Raw genomic sequence first — 20,306 nt, 5'->3', positions numbered from 1 at the left:
TGGAATTTTGGACATTAATCGTATTTGTAGATACTACCGAACTACGTATATCAACTTTCATCCCTATTATAACCTCTCTTTTGGTAGCACTCATTTTCAGATTCTTTTCAGTTATTTAACATTCGAAAGTCATGAAACTCAGTCATTCAATTCTCATCGAAGTAGGAACTCAAAGGAAAATCTAAATTCAAATGCTTTAATCCACGTCCAATACGACACTAAATTGGAGAAGTGTATAAGAACTATGCTTATAAGCGCTAATTCATTTGGCCGAACTGTCTGTTTGTGGACTAGAATACCTCCTTAAGTTAAATAAATTCAACTTTCGACAATTTGCAGCAAAGTAATTTTGTAAATTTGTTTGTCTTGCTTTCACAAGTTGTCACAATATCAGAAAATGGGGGGAAAATTACTACACTAACAAGTAAGGAAGGGCTAAGTTCGGGTGTCACCGAACATTTTATACTCTCGCATGATAAAGTGATAATCGAGATTTCATTATACGTCATTTACATATTTTTCAAATACCGTATTTGTGTAAAGTTTTATTCCGCTATCATCATTGGTTCCTAATGTACATATATATTATACAGAGAAGGCATCAGATGGAATTCAAAATAGCGTTATATTGGAAAAAGGCGTGGATGTGAACCGATTTCACCCATATTTCGTACATGTCATCAGGTTGTTAAGAAAATATTATATTCCGAATTTCATAGACATCGGTTGAGTAGTTCCTGAGATATGGTTTTTGGTCCATAAGTGGGCGACGCCACACCCATTTTCAATTTTTAAAAAAGGCCTGGGTGCAACTTCCTTCTGCAATTTCTTCCGTAAAATTTAGTGTTCCTGACGTTTTTTGTTAGTCGGTTAACGCACTTTTAGTGATTTTCAACATAACCTTTGTATGGGAGGTGGGCGTCGTTATTATTCGAGTTCTTCCATCTTTGAACTGTATATGGAAATGCCTGAAGAAAACGACTCTATAGAGTTTGGTTGACATAGCTACAGTAGTTTCCGAGATATGTACAAAAAACTTAGTAGGGGGCGGGGCCACACCCACTTTTCCAAAAAAATTACGTCCAAATATGCCGCTCTCCAATGCGATCCTTTGTGCCAAATTTCACTTTAATATCTTTATTTGTGGCTTAGTTATGACACTTTATATGTTTTCGATTTTCGCCATTTTGTAGGCGTGGCAGTGGGCCGATTTTGCCCATCTTCGAACTTAACCTTCTTATGGAGCCAAGAAATACATGTACCAAGTTTCATCATGATATCTCAATTTTTACTCAAGTTACAGCTTGCACGGACGGACGGACAGACAGACATCCGGATTTCAACTCTACTCGTCAGTCTGATCACTTTGGTATACATAACCCTGTATCTGAATCTTTTACAACCGTTATGTGAACAAAACTATAATACTCTCCTTAACAACTTTGTTGCGAGAGTATACAAATTACTTATAAAAGTATATCTTTGTGCCTAAAATAAATAAAATTTGGCAAAAACTTGGCATTTTAGTATGTGACCTGTTAATAGTATGTGGTTTTGGGAAAAATGAATAAAATCTGGTCTATACTACCCCAACTGCCATATACTACTATATAATGCTTTTAGTTTTTCTAACAAACATTATGTGTCTGTCAGTATAAGAGTTATATTTAGTATATGTACTTGTATATATAAGATTGCTTGGATTTCGATACTCAGGTTGACGTTTTACACCATAAAGTATTTTCTTGGCTTTGATTCTTGTAAGTTGCAAGAGTATAAAATGTTCGGTTGCACCCGAATTTAACCCTTCCTTACTTGTTTTAATTTAATTTGTTGAAATATTAATGATTCCAACAAATAAAATGTAGTCATCAGAAAGAAGAGACAAGGGCGCCCAAAAATTACGATGGAGAGAGTTGGTAAAAGAGTTTTGGATATTTCCAATTCTCATCCAATTAAACCAGTTCCAAAAATTCGCGCACAGCTTACAATTCGGGCAAGAAAACCCCCTTAGTGCACACCGTCCGTAATAGATTGCGCAACGCCAAGCGCAGCCAGAAAGTTGCTCTACCTAGTTGAGGCAAATAGGAAAAGATACAAGCATTTTATGAAGAGTGCATATTAAAATCTCCAAATGTTTGGCCTAAAGTGCTCTGAACTGATGAGTCGATAATTAGACTTCGTTATTAATATGGCACGGTTTTCGTTTAGAACCAAATAAGAACTGCGATAAAGTGCACCTTAAGTGCATAGTTAAGTCAGTGGTAAATAGCTGAATGGTTTGGGAATGCTTATCCTCGAATGGGTCCGGCAATATGGTACGGGAAGGTAAAGTTGCTGTAGTAGTGTATTTAAATACTTTAAAATTGCACGCCATCCCCGAGAGTCAAAGTTTGATTTTCTTCTTCAACAGGGACACCGAATACGCTAAAAATGAATATACATATGTGTACATACATACTTGTACAATATTTATGCATATCTACATATTTTATATTTTTAATTAATTTATTTAAGAAATCGAAAATGTACTATATAATATACACATTATAGATCTGAATGTGAAACAATGTGCCTGCGTATGTGCGTATGTGTGACTCAAGTGTATGCTTCTCACAACTTTGTGTGTTGCTTAGATTCAGATGGTGGCCTTTGGTGTGCACGCATTCAAACATTTGACAAAAGCAAAACAGACAGAGTCAAGCAGCAATATTACAGACAAATTTATCTCTTAATATTTATATAAATATATACACATATGTATATAAATATATATATACATATGTATATACATATATATGTACGGATATGTTTGTGGCAACTATGACGGATGTTACAGTTTTGTGGCGCCACTTTTGTGCACGCCCCACAAAGGTCCTTCTTGTCCAAATGATGTTATTGGCTCTCTTCTCCGAATTTGTTGATATGACTGTGAGTAAGCTGATGACGGAGATAAAAGGATAAAGAGAGAATATTTTATTTATAGGGTAATACACTTCAACATGTCGCTTCTTATGTAGGGTCGTAAAATCTTGAATTTTACGTTTGTTAAAGGAATTACTAGTCCGATAGAAGAGTATGTATTTTTTGGTAGAAAATTACCTTGTGTTGAGAGAATTCCATGAGATAAAGACGTGATTTGCTCAAAATTCGTTAAAAGTGAAAGTTATTAAGTCATGGAATTCTGTTGGAGGAACTTTCTTACATAGGGTCAAATGTAAAAAAATATGATAGATGGACAACAATTCCTATCCCGATTCGGCAAGTTTGACCATGGTAACACTGAATGTATGACTCGGTGAGCTATCTTTGGGAAACAGCGCTTGGAGCATTTTGTTTTTAAGTGTATGTATGTAGATTACACCTTGGGAATCCCAAAATACGGCTGATTGAACAGTCGTGGCTTTCTTCGGAACAGGTTCGACAAACACAATTCCCAAAGGGCTAAGGGACACATGTACCAAGTACAGACGGACGGACATCACTCTGTCAACTCTTGCCGTCATTCTATATACATATGTATACATTATTGACTTGCAAAGATCCATGACTGGGAAATTCCTTTAGATGCTGGGGAAGCTTTGTATTGAAAAATGTTGCGGAAGACTTAAACACACATATATATATATGTATATAATATATATATATATATATAGTATTTTCTTGACTTATAATAGATGTGTAATTAATATGCCATGGACTAATAAAATGCTCCCAGGGTTTCATCATAGTACCTCACATACAATTACCAATTATATAGAGTAAAGTCAGCCGGATGTTCGAAAATATTTATATTAGGTATGTGGGGGCTCAGGGAAGTACTGATCCGATTCAATCTATTTTTGACACACAGACATACTATTGTCATGAAAGGATTATATTAGGATTTATATATTTTATATATGTATCTCACAAAATGGCAGATATTTTTGGTAAAATGTCAACTATATGTACTGGGGTCCAGATATTTGGTACCTAGGGACTTGAATAGTTACGGTTCGATTTGGATAATTTTTGCTCAAAAGGTGGCATACTTCAAAGATACTATTCGTGCAAAGTTTTATTCCGTTATATTAATTGCTCCATATTTTTTATACCGGAAAGTAAAAGAATCAAGTGGAATTTAAAATTCTGTTATAAGGGAAGGCGGTGTGATTGTAGTCCGATTTCATCCATTCTTGCACTGTGATAAACGAATATTAAAAGAAGGTCAAATACTTAATTTGGTTGAAATCGATCAAACGGGTAACGAGATATGTGATTGCACTTAAAAGTGGGCGGGGTCACGACCATTATCTAACTCTAAACCCGGCTTCTATAAAACTGTTTAAACCATATTTGGGGTAAAATATAATGTTTCTAGCTTATTTATTGTGCTTATTGATTGCGCTTTTAGTAGATTTTAACTGTACCGTTATACGAGGAGTGACCGAAGTTATCATTTGATTTCATACATTTTCGCACTATAGGTAGGATATAATAGGTATAAGCTTGAATGGTTTAGGAGATATAAACATTAAACCTATTGTAGCCGGGGCCGCGCTCACTTTTTCAAAACTTTTAGTCCGTTTAATGATGTTCTGTGGGTGTGGCAGTGGTCCGATTACGCTCATCTACAAACTCGATTTATCTTTCTGCCAAGGAACCCCTGTACCAACTTTCGTTACGATATCTCAATTTTTACTCAAACTATCAATTGCACAGACAGACATACGAGTCGAATTTCAACTCAACAGAAATAATCTAATAAAAACTCCTGAAACATTGCTAATTGACAGAAAATTGCTAAATACTGCAAAATCAAATATATATAAAAATATAAATTATAAAAGTTTGCACAGTTACTCTTTTCAGCAAGTGATTAATTCAAGTTTAGATAAAAATCAAGATTTTACTATTCAAAAAACACCAGAATCAGATAGAGAGGCAAATCAGACACCATTAAAAACAAAAAAAAAAAGATTTGAAATAAAAACAAAACATTAGAATGATTTTGAAATATCAAAATTGAAATTACTATCAAACAATTTCAAAAATTTTCAAAACCAAGAAGGAAATCAGTTAATATTTACAGATAGAACATTTAAATTTATTATAACGCATTTCAAAAAAATGCCTGAAACACTTACAATTAGACAAATGCGAATTCCCGAAAAAGAAAGCCAATTATCTTGGTTCCATTGTAACTCCCAATGAAATCAAACCGAATTCCCTCAAAGTCCAAGGCCTAGTTTTATACCCAATTTAAACAAAAGTAAACGAGTTCAGCGCATTCCTTCGATTAACCGCCTATTACCATAAATGTATTCCAAATTACGCTGACATGGCAAAACCCATGACCAATTGAACAAAAATAGAGGTTAAAAACTCTATTATGTATAGGTAAAACTATTATGCTATGTAGCAACATGTTACAAGGGTATACAAATTTTAATTTGTTCGGCCTCCTAGAATTGTTCGTTTAAATAATATCTTCAAATATAAAATATCATATTACTTGAAATAGGCTAAATCAAAGGAATCATATGTGTAACCCATTTTTGTGAATTTTTTTTATAGAAAGTCCTCTATCGAATATTTCGAAGCTCTTTGGACATAATCAGATATATTTTCAGCTATATTTTAAGATTTTTTTTTTACAAAAATGTTGAAAAATAACGGAATCATGGCTGTCTTCGGAGGTGCCAAAACAAAGTGCCCCAACTGCTGACAAGATTCCGGCCGAACGAGCAGCTTAAACAAAAATATTCAAAAAGGTTTGGTAAAAAATGTTCGTTTTTTTAATGCCAAATTGACAATTTGCAACCAGTCGAAAAGATCGTAGATTTGTGTAGTAGAATTATGCAACAATACTCAGTTTTATTTTGAAGCTGATTGGTCAATTTCTCGTTGAGTTATGATGTCAGCAATTTTGAAAAATGTCGTTTCGAGAAAAACGCATTTAAAGTTTCACACTTCATCTTTTAGTGACGAAGGATATGTACATATGTACATATATGTCTATACCTGCGGGCGGTCGCTCTTTAGATCGCTGCCATTTAAAAACTAATCAAGATACGACCTTGCCGATTTCACAGGATATAAAATAAACTATCCAAAAAGCAGAAAAATTTTTTTTTTTTGAAAGTGTCACACTGGTATAGCCCCTTAAGGCAGTTATGCAAACCATTTATGTTAGTATTAGTAATTAAGTTTAGAGTTATCTAAAGTAGGTTATTTATGATCCCACAAAATACACATAATAGTTTTGTTCTCTTAACGGTTTATTGTTGTAGCAAGTAAGCACACCTGTCCGAATTGAATTTAATTTGATTAGTCATATAATAATATTTAAAAATAACATTTGACTTCGAATGCTAATTTAAACCAAAAATGTAAATAACTTAATGAACTTGTGCTACAACTCTTGCCTCTCATTACATATCAAAGTATTGTGCATACTATATGTTATTAAATTGGTGCTTCAATACTACAAATACTTGAAATTTACCCAATGTACATAAAGGGGTAAAAAATCTTCCCCCTGTATTTTCCCAGCAGTAATTGATTTAAATTGAACCGTTGCAAATGTAAAATTTACAAGTAATTTGCATTAAATTACCCACATGCCAATTTAGCATATTACTTCTTGAGTATTTATTACGGTTATAATATCATCAGCCGGTTACCTAGGATATTATTACAATAAACGAAAGAGCAGAGGCGAGAGAGAAGAGAGCGCGCAAGCGTAGCAACAAAACGCTCAACTGGCAGCTGCTGAAAGGATAGAAAATCGCAGTCGAATTTGAACAACATCAGAAGTTAATTCGGGGTGAGATGTGGGTGACAATTCTAGCCATGTGGCGGTTGTTTTTGTGTGCCAGTGCCCTAGTGCCATTTGTAGATTTGGCGGTCGGTTCAGTCAGTACAGCTCTCCGATTCCGAAGCTTGTACGTAACTTAGCACTCCGAATTCTGGCCTCAGTTGCTCTGGTCGTGGGTGCAAATGTGTATGAGAAACAGCATTCACTTCATATCTGCGCTGGTTATCACTGCGGCATCTCAGTCATCTTTTAGTGACGAAGGAGTTCGGTTTGTTTTAACGGAAACGTGAATTCGAGTTAGTGGCTCTGGTATGAGCTGTGAGTAAAAAAATGGAAAAGGCCTCGCCTTAATTCAGTGGATATATGTTTTCAATACAACCCTAAATCAATGAATTGCTGTTAATGGCTTTTAAGTGACAAGTAAAACTGTGCTAACAAAAACAACTGAAATTTGGCAAACACAGCTGAGGCACTGCAAATAAAATTAATACGCTTTGTGTTAATTATTTGTTAACGCGTCTAGAATGCAAAGGTGGCAGTGACAGCCCAAAATTCCCATAAATCAGCACATAATTAATATTAAAAGTCAAGTGAAAGGTGTAGCACAGCTCTTTCCATTCTTAAAAAGGTCCACTGTAGTATTCGGATGCTTCGCGTGACCCATGAACACCTGTACACGAGGAGAAAAAAACACGGATTACATACATACATATGTACATTGCTATGTACTTGAAAAACTTTCTTCCATATGGCAAATATTAAAGCGTTAGGCGTTCAACCAGCTGAGTATTGATACACAGCACATTTGCTCATATCGTTCATGTATGTATGTATTATAAGTTAGTTGATTTATATGAAATATTTCATTGCACAATTATTAAAATTTACGTTATTTTTGGCCAGTTCAAAAATTGTAAGACTTCTTTACGGTTAACTCTTTCCAATGGTGTTTGTAAAAGTATGGCAAATTAAAGTAGATAGTCTACCGAAATTTGTCTTTATGTCGGTCTTTTTTAAGCTTTAATCGAATAATTAAGTTGGCAACCTACATAGGTGTACACATATAATGTATGTATGTATCACCGACGCTTAAAAACCCGAAAAAGACACGCAGAAATGAAAATTCCTTGTTGCCCCTATTTATCTTCCACTATTATGTTTGATAGGATAATGGAGTTCAAACTTTTTTTATACTCTCGCAACAAAGTTGCTAAGGAGAGTATTATAGTTTTGTTCACATAACGGTTGTTTGTAAACTAAAAGAGTCAGATATAGGGTTATATATATACCAAAGTGATCAGACTGACGAGTAGAGTTGAAATCCAGATGTCTGTCTGTCCGTCCGTCCGTGCAAGCTGTAACTTGAGTAAAAATTGAGATATCATGATGAAACTTGGTACACGTATTTCTTGGCTCCATAAGAAGGTTAAGTTCGAAGATGGGAAAAATCGGCCCACTGCCACGCCCACAAAATGGCGAAAACCGAAAACCTATAAAGTGTCATAACTAAGCCATAAATAAAGATATTAAAGTGAAATTTGGCACAAAGGATGCATTAGGGAGGGGCATATTTGGACGCACTTTTTTTGGAAAAGTGGGCGTGGCCCCGCCCCCTACAAAATTTTGTGTACATATCTCGGAAACTACTATAGCTATGTCAAATAAACTCTATAGAGTCGTTTCCTTCAGGCATTTCCATATACAGTTCAAAAATGGAAGAAATCGGATAATAACCACGCCCACCTCCCATACAAAGGTTATGTTGAAAATCACTAAAAGTGCGTTAACCGACTAACAAAAAACGTCAGAAACACTAAATTTTGCGAAAGAAATAGCAGAAGGAAGCTGCACCCAGGCTTTTTTAAAAATTGAAAATGGGTGTGGCATCGCCCACTTATGGACCAAAAACCATATCTCAGGAACTACTAAACCGATTTCAATGAAATTCGGTATATAATATTTTCTTAACACCCTGATGACATGTACGAAATATGGGTGAAATCGGTTCACATCCACGCTTTCTTCCAATATAACGCTATTTTGAATTCCATCTGATGCCTTCTCTGTATAATATATACATTAGGAACCAATGATGATAGCGGAATAAAACTTTACACAAATACGGTATTTGAAAAATATGTAAATGACGGATAATGAAATCTCGATTATCACTTTATCATGCGGGAGTATAAAATGTTCGGTGACACCCGAACTTAGCCCTTCCTTACTTGTTTCAGTATGTGTATTATATGTACATACATACTTGTCAAGAATCGATTCTTAATCGACTTCGACTACTGAAGATCGATTCCGAAAAATCGATTATTTTACGAGCAAACTCGATTCTCGAGTAGAATCCGAATCGAGTTTACCATCCCTATTGGCAGCCATCGCGTGCACATATAATAACCTCCGCACAATAACCACCACAAAAAAAATGATTTTTTTCCATGTTATTTATATGGAAAACAGAAAATTTGAAACAGGCACCTCTTAATATTAATATTAAGAGCTCATCTTTTGAGTGACTTTTGTTTTCACATTTTCGAAAGTTTTTAGTTTTTCAGTTGAAAAAAAAGGTTGACTCAGAATGACACACCTTAATGTACATACTATTGTTAGGAACGGATTCTCTCCGCATTTCTGTAATATATCTCACAGATTGACCTACTCATATTCCCGGTAGGTTCACTATAGGATTTGGGGTCCATATATCCAGTACAGCCCGATATGATTAATTTTTAGTCATAAGTTGGCACACTTCAACGAAAATAAAACTTTACAAGCTAAATATCATAATTCATATAATACTTTATAAGCTGTTGGACAGCAAATACATATTTGTAAATAATATGTGTAAATAAAATATACGCTTAATGTTTATATATTTATTTAATTTACATAAGAGTTTTGAAAATAGCTAAAATTAATATATAGCGCTGAGGCTTCTATTATAAAATTTAACTAAAAAGAAAATTCTTATTCTTACGAATAAATTGGTGTTGTTGTTGTCACAGTAGGAATATTCTCTGACACTTTTTAATTTAGCAAATTAAATCTGTTCCCCATCTATCCTATGACAAGTTTAATCTTTCTTTTAATTAATTTAAACCTGTCAACTTGGCTTTGTTGAATGAAATAAAATTATGTTGAAATGCAGGTTTATACATTATATGCTTGGGCAGGGAGTAGCGTGTGTCATCATCAGGTTGTAGGTATGGCCTGGTCGTTGTAGACCTTGCAATTCGTGCCAAGAAAAATCAGGTACCACTTTGTCCTTGCACACACTTGCTATTATTTGATGAAACTATGCAATTGAAACAGTTTCGCTTTGTGGAACGGGCTCGGAGTTTTCCTTAATTATGAATTTTGGCGTACCGTAATCCCTTAGATTTATTAAAAAGTTTACAAAACGTGTAAGGCGTAATCCTTACACTTGTTCCACCTCCTCTTCTAATATGTCCGAAAATATGTTCAGAATTGTCCCGGCAAAGTCTTCTTGTCTAGAGTTTAGTGAAGCCTGGCTGAGACAAAACAAAACCCGCCAAAAAACTCTTAAAATACTAATAATTAAAATAACCAGTCTCTAGTCTCTATAATTAAAATTCAACTAGTTACTTTTGTATATAATTGAAAGCTGGTCACAAAACTAAAAAGAACTCTTGTTGCCATTTTGAATATACTGAATAGAGAACATCATAGATATTAATCGATTGTCGTTTCTTTATATTTTGTAAGCAACTCAAACACGAAAAGGTTAAAAATAAACCAATTTTACATAAATTTCGTAAATATTATGAAACAAAATCAACATATATTTTTAATTGATAATTACTTTTTTTTAATATTTGTTACCGACATATTTATTTTCATTCAAGTGTAAAAACATCTCTGAATAATGAAATGTAATAATTGTGACTGTTTACAGAATAAATATCCCTACTTTCTCACTTATAAATTTTAACTTTTTGTTTGACGACGAAAATATTTTTGGTTGGCAAAACAGCTTCAAAATTACTAATATTGAAATTATCAAATAATTTATTAAACAAGAAAAAACGTAAACTTCGGTTGCACAGAAGCTATGTATTGTATATTTCTTCAGGGTGTTACAATCTTCTTTGCCACTTAAAATTAAATACCCTATTCAGGATATTAAAAAAATAATAATTTTACCTTTTCCTGAATAAAGTAATCTGACAGCATTAAATTAAGATACAACAAATGCTTTTAATGTCAACCGCTAAACAATAAAAAACTGAAAAGGCAATCGAGAAGAAACAATTTAAAAACGAGTATGATGTAAAAAGGTGCTATTGAGCAGATAAGTAAAGACCCTACGGTGAAATTTCAAATTTGTATGGCAAAATACCAGAATATCGTGACTATAATTGATACAACCAGAACAGCATCAGATTGAAACCAATTTTTCGGAAAGTTGGTTTAGAGAGCTTAATAATTCTCTTTTGAGCTGATATGATATCTACCAAATCTCGTATTAGTTATCTCCAAGAGCACTAAAGTGGAAAAATACTTTGCCACGTTGCCTTGCTTAAACTTTTCAAGGACATCTGGCTCTATAACTTGCCTCTACCTTTGCAAAAGTTTGCATTGGCTGTCCACTTTCCATCCCACGCAAAGATATTTGCGCCATTTCTCACGGGGGCCCCTGTTAATCTTATGTTAGTAATCTGCAAAATGCCTGATTGCTGTCTTCAGGTTTTATCCTTCTCGCCATTTGGCAGGAAGTTAACTTGCGGGTCATTCAGGGACCACAACTGCTACTTTCGAAATTTATGTCAGCTGTATGTGTGTATGCGTGCAATTCCACGCTTTTTATGTGTAAATAAAAATGAATGTAGAAAATAAGACAGCCAACTTTTTTGTAAGCAAAAGCCCGAAATACAAATGTGTATTGTAAACAGCTGATGCGGAAAGTTTAAACCAAGCGACGGCAGCGAACATACCGAACATCAGGCACGGTTCAGTGAACATTGAAACGTTGAACGTCCATACAACTTCTTTCTCGATTTGTTGTTGGTTCTGTTATGCATTTCATGTTGAGTAGGTGTGGATGTCAGCTTTTTGGTTGTTGATTATCGTCACCTGAAGTACTGTGGTCTGTAAGTTTTGCATATATAACAACCATAAGAGTCTTCACATTATTAACAAGAAAGAGAAATTCACCTTCTCGGCCTTTCTCAGTCAGTCAACAGCATTGCCATTGAAGTTTTATCGCTGTTCCATCAACCGAAAGTAACACAGACAAAGATGCCATAAAGGACCTGGCAGTAGCATGGTAGAGCAAAATGCAAAATGTTGACGTTGACTACAGACGTGCACATTCATTCAAACCAAACCTGTCGTCCTTCTACTTTGGCGCGAAATGTGGTCTCGGCTTGTGGCAGACGCAATTAGAAATTCGTAATAAGTATTTTTATGATCTCACTGATGTTAGCAGCCGAACGCAGAGGGCAGGCAGCTAAATTTATTTATGGGCATGAGATGAGCGCGTCTCTCGACTGCAGGCAGTTAGCAGCCGACAGTTAGTTCGTTGTAGATTCCTAATTAAATTTGACGACTTAAATGTTGCAATAAGCGGACACTTCGCTGTCACCATCGAAAGCTCGAAGGAAGCTAAAATATATGGGTTTACATTAGGTTGGAACCACAACTCAGCTTTGTGGTCAAATCTACTCAACTATTATCAGCAAATGTGACCATGCCAGAAGAAAAAAGAAGAAGAGGCACAATTGTGGACACAGACAAAAGGGTTGAAAGCAAATATGTAGTAAAAGCATCTGTGAAATACTTCTTAGTCCATATTTATAAGTGGCAACAGAAAAAACACCCCGAATATGGATAAATAATCAGCGTGCCAAGCTGAGTAGATTTAGCCATGTCCATCTGTTTGCTTGTATATACGTGACTAGTGCCGCAGTTTTTGAGGTATCGCACTGAAATTTTGCACATGTTTTTATTTCACCAAGAAGCTGTTAATTTTTGAGCAATTTCAAGCCAGCAATCCACTATAGGACTGATATCATACAAACTTATCGTTCAAAACCAAGTTCTTGTGCGGAAATCTATTTTACTAGATACTTATCTTCACGAAATTTGGCACGGATTTTTTTCTAACATAACGTTACAATATCCGAATATATTATTTACATCAGACTGCCATCGCATATACTAATCAAAGTTAAGAGTGGAATACGTTCCCAAGCACACTTTGGTCTAGTCCTTCCCCTGGCCACAATGTATGCAATATAGTGATTTTTGGCTAACTGCTTGACACTACTACGAGTATATTTATAATGGTCAATATGTTTGTTATTTAACTTTATCAAACTGATATATTTTTTTAACCACAATGCGGTTTAGCGCTGAATATAAATGAATGACAAGCATTCATTTTCTATTTAGCCACGTATGGTAATTGCCAAACGTTTGAAAGTAAAAATAAAAGAAAATAATGAATTATCCAAAAGGGAACAGCACGAAGTAAAATAATTGGGTCGCCTACTTAAGGGGTTAGGGGTAGTCGGAGGCACGAAAAAATGAGAATTTTCTGTTTTTTTTACTATTAAATCGTGTTATTTTACCAAAGTAGTAATATGCCATTATTATAGAATGTGTAGACTTGAAGTTAAATTTCAAAAAAAAAAAATAATTAATTTCCAAAGTTATAGTTGTTTGTGTTGACCCAGTTCCCAAAAAAATGTACTTGCGGTGACAACCATAAGTCCTTGGAGATTTATCTAAAATCAATCGGACAAAAAAAATTAGTTTTATAAATAGATAATCCTGGGCCTGATCGAAGGATTTTTTATTTTTTCAAAAATTAACAAAATGGCGGCCTCAGGAATTTTTTTTCTAAATTTTTGGGAAAAAATCAACAGTTAATTGATCTTAAAAAATCGAAATTTTTGAAAAAACAAAAATCCTTCAATCAGGCCCGAGTTTATTATGTTATTACCTAAAAGCTGTATAAATTTCATTAAAATCTACAGAGCGGTTTTCGAGTTATAGTTGTCACCAGTTCAAAAAACATAGTTTTGAGAAAAGCACGTTTAAAGTTTCACACTAGCGCGTTGAAGTGCCCCAGTTCTTTTTGTTATTTGTCGAATAACTCAAAAACTAGTAATCGGATCAAAGTGAAATTTTCAGGGCATATTTTTAAGATATTACACTTAAGGGGGTATTCTACTCTAGAAGCATGAATTTCGGGTAATTTTTAAAGTGTCGTAAAAAAAGGCAATTAATATTTTTATTATCCATTTTTTATGGTGTTTTTATTGATATCTTAAGAATACAGAAAAAAAATTTTACAAAAAAATATTAAACATTAAAATAATTAGAGGGGGGGAGAGACAGGTGTAAAAAAAAAAATGGCGCATCCTGGTGACATTGATCTCCTGGTGGTCTGAAAACAAAAATCAAAAGAAATTCTTAATCACTAAGGATGCTGTTATAGTCCCTATTTCAGGGAACACGAAAAAAAATTTGTTTGAAAAATGGCGACTGTCTGATAATAAAAATCATTTTTTATATATTTTTTTTTGAAATTCCTGAATTTTTTTTAAATATTAAAAACAAAAATTTTGACACGATGCTGGTAGAAACGATAAAGGATTATATGAAGAAGATTCACACAAAATTTCAAGTAAATCGGTTGTATAGAACTTGAGATAATGCCGGTACCGCGGTCGATACAAATCTAGTGAATGTATTTGTTATCGATTGTTAAAAAAAAATTAACGGTTTTTCAAATTTGAAAATTTTAATTAAATGCCGCTAGCGAAGCCAAATTGGCCACAGTGTACCGTTTAGTTTCGAGAAAATCGTGTTTAAAAAATTCGATACGGCCGAACCGGGCTAGGTACTGCATCACTAAAGTAATTGTAGCTCTTAAAATAATTTTAATTTTTAAAAATTCTTTGGAGGATATATTCTATTATTCTTAAGGGTCTAAACTTTAAATATATGAAAAAAAATCGAATTTTTCAAAATTCTAAAGTAGAATACCCTCTTAACGAAAATGCAAAAAAAAAAATAATTTTTTGAAAATTCTGACTATCCCTAACCCCTTAATTCTCAGGGTCATAACTATACTATTCGATTCCGGCAAGTTTTGTAGGTAGCTGTGGTTAAAATTTATGTAAGCTGCCTCTTTTTAGCTACAAAAGGGTTAACCGAACCGCTCGATGAAACTAATTTTTTAAAAACATTACAATCAATAAAATATTTGTATTAATTCAGTTTTCTTAAAAAAAATTGCATTCAAGTATCTTTTTCCGGCAAAACATATCTTGTGTTGTCTGAGGCAAAATATTGGCCACATACTTTTTTTATTTCGACTGAATATCGAAAATTTTTTGCGTTAACCGAGAAAAGTATCTCATTATACTAGTAACTCGTCGGCCTAATGTTTACCATTTTTTCCCAACTTTCCAATGAGTTGATTCAACGTATAAATTTATTACACATTTTTATAAAAAATAATTTGCTTAAGTATCTTGAACAAAGAATAGCGGAGGAGAACCCCTATATTTCAGTTTCTTGCACCAAATTATAGCCTTTTTTATCTTATTTCGTAGCTTATGCTTCAGTTAGTGACCGACGCAAAACAGTAGACCTAATCAGCTGATACGACCTAACTTATGAGAGCGCAATGTAAATCAACAGTCACCAATGCTTCTAACATCTACTGTATGTGGATATCCACTAAAATTGGATTTTTATCGTAAAAGTGCATCAGCTGATTACTGAATGCAAACCTGTGTTAGGTGTGCCAGTATCGATATTTTGTGGTAGCTAAAAATTAAACTAGAATATATTTGAAATATTTTTAAATTAACTAAAAGTCACAGCCGAATATGTACAATTATTTATAAATCGGTGGACTATTTTTAATAGTTGTATTTTAGTTTTGATCTTTAACATTATGAAAATTTTTGACTGAAAGTTAGATATTTACCAAACCGTGTAAGCGAATTGTGCAGTGGCACCATTGAACACATGAGAACAATAGATTTTTATAGTTCGTTGTCACTCTGGGCACAACTTTTGACACATTTCTTTTGTTACGAGCGGTAATTACGGAAGGGCGGGACGTTGGTCACTAACTGAAGCATTAGTTTTAACCCAATGATATTTCTGCTGAAGCGCAGTTTACAAGCAAACACCAATGTACATTTTATAGTGCTTGAAATTCAATTATGTATGTATGTTCTCGAAAACTATCCAACAGGTTAGATACAGAATAAACTTGTAGTAGCAACATAACACAATTCTCTTTGAATTTCAATATTATGTCTCACTGATTAACCGAAATTTACGGTAAAAAATCAGCCGTGGGGGGAAGAGAACGGTTATACTTTCATGTTGCGAGAGTATAAATATTGCAGATCATCAGCTTGTGCCCATTTCATTGGTTTCTTTAAACCTTCTAGTGTTATAACTTCGTACTTCACCTTAAAAAGTGAAATTAGATAAAATGGTTGGTGTAGTATAGATACGTTTCATAGCTCGTGATGTCCATTTTTTTTATCCGCTCATTTTAAGGGGGTATTCTTGTCTGGGATTTTGAAAAAAATCGATTGTTTTTTTGCATATCTTGAAAGTTTAGACTTTTAAAAATATGACCTTGGAAGGATTTTTCAAAATTCGACTTATTTTCGGAGATACAGCCGATTTTGTGACGTGGCGTCCGTGTTCACTAGAATTGTCTCCTAAACCTTAAACGCGTTTTTCTCAAAACTGACTTTTTCGGAACGATACCCACGATTTCTCAGGTTCTACTAGACCGATTTACTTGAAATTTTTATAGAGTCTTCTTTATAGGCTTGTCTATGGTTGGAACTAGCCCCATCCCCAAATTTTTATTTTTATTATTTTTAAAAAATTCGAAATACTCAGAAAAATTGATCCAAAAAAACTTTTTTTTCAGGCAGTCGCCATTTCGTGAAAAAAATTTTTTCCCACTTTTCCGTAGTTCCGGCCATTGCGACATTATTCTAGATTAATATTTTTTTTTTGTTTTTTGGTTTCAGATAACTAGGAGGGTTGAAATCATGGGTTTGGTCACGTGGAAATTTTTAGAGCCCCCTCACTTCGTCAGCTCATAAGTTTTGAAATTTTTTACTTTTTTTAGTTTTTAATTTTTTTCTGTACTCTTCTAAAATTAACAAATAACTAATAAAAAATGGATTGTAAAGATATTAACTGCCTTGTTTTTTTCGAAACTTTAAAAATTACCTGAAATTCATGCTTCTAGACCAGAATACCCCCTTAAACTTAAATTCAAAGGTTTCAATAGCACTAATCTATCTACTCAATAGTAATGTTCGAAATACTTGCTCGGCATATGATTGAGGTACATCATTTATATACTATATATAAAAAACTGTACTTTAAATGGAACGTTGATGAAGGAGCCTCTCAGAACAGCGGAAACGCTTTGCACAGGAAACGCTTTAAATATTAACGCAGCTGTGATTTTCAACGGAAGGCTTAATGCAAAACGCGTAAAGCCTTAGTTGCACGTATATTTATGTATGCCCTTAAGTATGCGTGTATGCAAAATAATTTGCATTTATGTACATGTAGATATCTCGTCCTTATTATTGCTCATTCAATGATCACATTTGCGAATGACTGAGTTGTCATCAGCATGTATTGTTGGATTTATGAATACACTGAAAAATCGCTTACGTACTACGTTCATTTGAGGAGTGCCACAAAGAGGATGTACGAAAAAACTGGTCTCCCCTGGTTGCTTTACATACATGTATGTGTGTATGTGCGTATTTTGAATGCACCAAATCTACAATAATTTCAATGATATCTCAAAAACTGAAAGACTAGTTACTATATATACAATGGGACATGCCTAAACCGACTCGGCTCGTCACGGTGATCATTTATATACAATACATATATACTTTATATATACATAGGTCTCCGAAGTTTTCTAAAAACTAAGCTTTTGAACTAAAAAAACTGGTTTGTTTGTCGACTATTCTTCGTTACTCGGTAAACTCTGTTAATTTTACAAAAACAAAGCGCACGTATAAAACTACCAAGTAACGACTAACGAATTAACAAAAATAGTCTAAATACATCTACTTCAAATCTTGTATGTCATGATTTTAATTCTCATTCCTGCACATTTGATTTATCTGATTAACTTTTGAAAATTAGAAACTCTATATCATTTAGAAAAGTTCATAAATGAAAAAAAGCATACATACATACATATTTTCTTTAAAGATATTCAACGCATTCGCATTTGAGCAGTGTTCTGATTTTGACACTACCATCTACTATAATATGAGAATACTAGATAATATACGCAATTGCCTGCGGTAGCTGGACGATATTCTCTCGTAGAGTTGAATTTGGTATCCTGTTGTCGAGTGGCAGCTGCTCACGTGCAATTAAAGCTGCGTAGTAGGGAGTAGATTAAACCAGATTATACACCAAGAAATAAATACTTTAAACAATAGAAATGTTTTTAAACCAATTTCAGCCAATTATATTCAGCTCTTCTGGATGTATTGCTGTATTATTTTACGATTCTTTATTACTATGTATGTTATATCATAATTATGGTGAAGGAAGTTTTATATAAGTTTAGTCTTAAGGGATCGTCTCAGTGTGAAATTTTCGAGAAATCGATTTCTTTTTGTTGCATTATCGGATATTAAACACTGTAGTAAACATTCTCTCAAATTCATTATCGAAAATCAAATTATTTCAGACGCTACAGCGTTTCTTGTAGAAAGGAAAGAGAGTGGGGAACATAGTGACTTCAATCTTTAAACGCGGTTTTCTCAGAATGATTTTCACTCTCAAATGCAGATATCTAGTTCCAATTTGGAGAGAACAATTTTAACGTCATTCGCTATCACGCTATGGAAGCTTTTATTTTTCTTTTGAAATCTTTTTATTTTTTTTCTACGAAAAACTGTCGAAAAAAGGGCCAAATTCGATATTATTTGTTCAAACCGCTGCCATTTTGCCAAATTTCAAAAAAACAGAAAAAAACTTCCATAGCGAGATAACGACTTTCCCGCAGAGTAATAATCTTTTTGAAATTTTTACTTCTCATCAAAATTGCGGCCGCAATCGTGGACATTGTACAGGACTTTTTTTAACGCGTAATTTCAACAATTTATTTAACTATTACATACCTAATAAATAAACTTAAAAAAATCATTTTGTATTCGTGATTAATGTATTTATTAAAAAAAAAATACGGCCGATTAGTTAATTTCAAAATAAAAAAAAATCGAGAAATCCCTTAAATTTCAGTGTAATCTTGCAACATTCTTGTGTATGCGTATATGAAAAGTGCATTTCCTGTGCATTTTGTGCTGTTGCTTGAAGTTGTTGCATTGCACAATCGACGATGCTCCTGCATAACTACATATTTAAAAAGAACGGGGATTGGAGAATAATATGCCATCCTTTCAAGCCCCATAAAATCTTTGTGTTATCAATCCATCAATTCAGCTGAATGTGAGACTTCGTTCCCTCTTTATCAGAAAAAATGGCTTACAGTCTAAACTTCATATTATTTGTATTGAGATTTATAACATTATGAAATCTTGAAACTTCTTTGCAAAATAAGTTGAGGAAGTAAGAAACCAAAGAAAATGTTGGTTGCTCGAAAAGGGAGGCGCTTAGGTCCATTGTGCTACCGGGTGAAATCCCCTATCTCGGCACCCGACCAACCGATTTCGATAAAATTTGGTACGTAATATTCTTCCTACATTCCTACGTCACAGTGTGAAATCGGACTAAAACCACGCCTACTTCCCATATAACACAATTTTAAATTACGCTTGAAAATGTCGATCAATGTGTGATATACATATACATATAACTGAAATTAAGAGATATCAGACCAATAGTTCCCTTAGCCCCCATATACTTAATATAAAGATTTTCGAACTTCCAGGTGACCTTACTTTGTATGATTGTTTTTACACCTTAAAACATTTCTCTGGCTTTGATTTTAGCAAGCTGCAAGAGTAAAAAATGTTCGGTTGCACCCGAACTTGGCCTTTCTTTACTTGTTATTACAAAATTTTGTTGCACTCAATGTAACTTATTTAAATATTTAAATAAAGCCAGGTGGAATCGATGTCGAACGAAATGATAGAGAAGACGTGCGACAAATGGAATGTTGTGAGTGAATCTGCTACGAGAACCATTCTGTTTGTCAGCTCGTGGTATACAGGTGCGGTGTGGAGTGATGTACATATGTGGTGTATTGTTGTGTGTTATATTAGGGTGTGCCATTAGTTTCCCTCACGGTGCGATATACTTCGTCGGGGGAGCTTAACTCATTTAAACATTGACAAAAATTTAATCCTCAATATAAAAATTTCCAATATTAAAATCACCAAACTCAAAAAAGTGTTCTAAGCGAAAGAATCGATAATATCCCTGTATTGGATAGAATAACCTTGTATTCTTTGATAGCTCCGACGGA

At 33.9% G+C, this 20,306-nt stretch overlaps 1 protein-coding gene across 5 annotated transcripts in view; it reads left to right on the top strand.

Annotated features, from left to right (window-relative positions):
• Positions 1-6,982: 6,982 nt before the first annotated feature.
• Positions 6,983-20,306, top strand: part of LOC126755040 (uncharacterized) — an 83,038-nt gene continuing 69,714 nt past the window's right edge. For 3 of the 5 annotated variants that reach the window (XM_050467319.1, XM_050467316.1, XM_050467317.1), the window contains exon 1: positions 6,984-7,624. The gene's annotated coding sequence lies outside the window, so the exon portion shown is untranslated. Of the gene's footprint in view, positions 7,629-20,306 lie in introns of all 5 variants that reach the window. The other 2 variants (XM_050467320.1, XM_050467318.1) reach the window with 2 other exon arrangements.

This window comes from Bactrocera neohumeralis, chromosome 4 (genome assembly GCF_024586455.1).
Source record: "Bactrocera neohumeralis isolate Rockhampton chromosome 4, APGP_CSIRO_Bneo_wtdbg2-racon-allhic-juicebox.fasta_v2, whole genome shotgun sequence".
NCBI lineage: Eukaryota > Metazoa > Arthropoda > Insecta > Diptera > Tephritidae > Bactrocera > Bactrocera neohumeralis.
Note: the sequence above shows the minus strand (reverse complement) of the source record. Positions and strands in the feature narration are given on the sequence as shown.